Source organism: Triticum aestivum, chromosome 3B, assembly GCF_018294505.1.
Source record: "Triticum aestivum cultivar Chinese Spring chromosome 3B, IWGSC CS RefSeq v2.1, whole genome shotgun sequence".
In the NCBI taxonomy this organism is placed as follows: Eukaryota; Viridiplantae; Streptophyta; class Magnoliopsida; order Poales; family Poaceae; genus Triticum; species Triticum aestivum.
Window position 1 is genome coordinate 797,895,470 of NC_057801.1, and position 2,042 is coordinate 797,897,511.

The window sequence follows — 2,042 nt, forward strand, 5'->3', positions numbered from 1 at the left end:
GAGAGAGAGAGAGAGAGAGCATTGTAATCATTGTCCCAGTACACATTTATAGGAATGAAACACACACAGTTCAGCTGCTATATAGGGTAATATCTTTCAATTCATTATGAGCATTGTGCTATTTGCTGGCGAACTTCGTGATGCAAAAGTATATATAAATACGCGTATATCATTGCTGCCTAGGTTCAGAGCCATGCAAATCAAATCGCGACAGATAAGATTTATGCCAATTAACTCCCTTGAGTGCTAAACCTTCATATGTTCTACAGTAGTGAAAAGGGAAGCTGTCTCCATCGCTGGTATAGACTAATGGCCTCCTGAGTGAACAAATATAAAAAATCTGCAACTGAGGTTGCTTAAATGTAAACATTTTCCCATGCACTCCTAGGCAGATTTGTAATGGGCAATGGCACGTAGTGTCTGCAATATCCAGGAGGAAAATTCCTCTCGACATCTCCTGCCTTGCCATGGCCGGTTGCACCTCGGGGTCTTGTAGGTTGTTCGAAGGGCCAGTACTCCTGTTTCTCCATAGGATGGTCTTCAGTAGGATTCAGAGTGAACAGGTTGGAGGTTCTATATAGCCTATTGATCTGCTGATAATTAGGTAAAACTAAGCAAGAAAAGCAAAGGATTGTCTCTGTATTGGCTTGTTTAATATCTGCTATCTTGGTCATTGTAAGGGTAAAGTAAATTCATATAGGTGCATAGCAAAGGTATTGCAAGGAAGGTATTCAGCAGGCCAAAGCAAAGACATGAAATATCTGTTTTTTTGTTTGTAGACACATCATTAAACATCTTGTGTGCATGACAAAAATAGGAAGTATGTAAAATCTGGGAACTATCTAAGTGAGTTTACTACACAGTTTATTTTTGGTGAAGAATATATGCTCTGGGGCCTAATTACTTAGATCGAATGAAATATTAGCATAGTAAAGAGCAGAGAGCAGGAGAAACTAATGTGTAGACAATTAGTATGGAGAGGCTAGCTGGTACTCACCTGTGCTTTTCTGGTTCGATTAGGAATTTAGGATGCTGATCTTTAAAACTGAGGTAGTGCAGTACAACAATCAATATAAGATAGGAAGTGAGCCTGATAGAAAACGATGTCGGCGGCGCTAGATGACCCACGGACGCAAGAAGCCAAGAAGCCAATTAAAAACAATAATTCTATGGGTATTGGGAACCACTATATATGTGAATACCTTAAATCAATCAAAAGAGAAATAAAGAACCTGATTTAAACAATGATTTATTTGCCCATAGACCATTACATTATTGGCCGGACAAAAAACAAATGCTTTGATGCCATATTGTTCCAAAATGGGTACAGTATCACAAAGCAAAGGAGATCCACAGACCATACTGCAAGTATATCTTTCAAGCTTTGAAAAAATAGATACGGATCAAAAGAGGCTATCACATCATCCTGGCCATTAACATCAGAACCATAATTTTGGATTTCTGAAGTTGCAAAATACTTTCTGGACAACATCCATAGATTATACAACAAAATGGAGAAGGAAAAAAAAAATGAAAACATACAAATTAACATTAGCAAGACGAACGGTAAACCTGCTCGAAAGGTAGTCATCATCAACAATTCTTGCTTCAGTAATGACAACCAACCATCACATATATCCATCCATGATACATAAAGGGGGGAAGTAAATTACCTTGGATGAGAACCAACCATCACATATATCCATCCATGATACATAAAGGGGGGAAGTAAATTACCTTGGATGAGAACGAATTAATTGTCAGGTTGCTGCAGCTGCCAAAAATGCCCCAGTTTAATACATGGATTCTGTCAATGCAACTCGCATAGTCACCTAGGTACACAGAAAAGACAAAAATAATGCATCAATTAAAAGGAACCAAAACAAGCAGAGCAGATCACGGAAAAGATAGGGTGGGGGAGAGAGAGTTAAATCAAGGGAAGGAGGAGGGGAGTGGGGAGTACCTATGCGTGGGGAGGGGGACCTCGCCGACGCAGGCCGACGCCGGCCGATGACCCTCTCCCGTCAGCCGCCACACCTCCC

General features: G+C 40.2%; 1 long non-coding RNA gene across 1 annotated transcript in view; it reads right to left on the reverse strand.

The window, feature by feature from the left end:
* The window catches only part of LOC123066650 (uncharacterized), a 3,950-nt gene extending 2,713 nt beyond the window's left edge, over positions 1 to 1,237 (reverse strand). The window contains exon 1 of the long non-coding RNA XR_006431396.1: positions 998 to 1,237. This is a non-coding gene — a long non-coding RNA (uncharacterized lncRNA). The remainder of the gene's footprint in view (positions 1 to 997) is intronic.
* Positions 1,238 to 2,042: the final 805 nt, after the last annotated feature.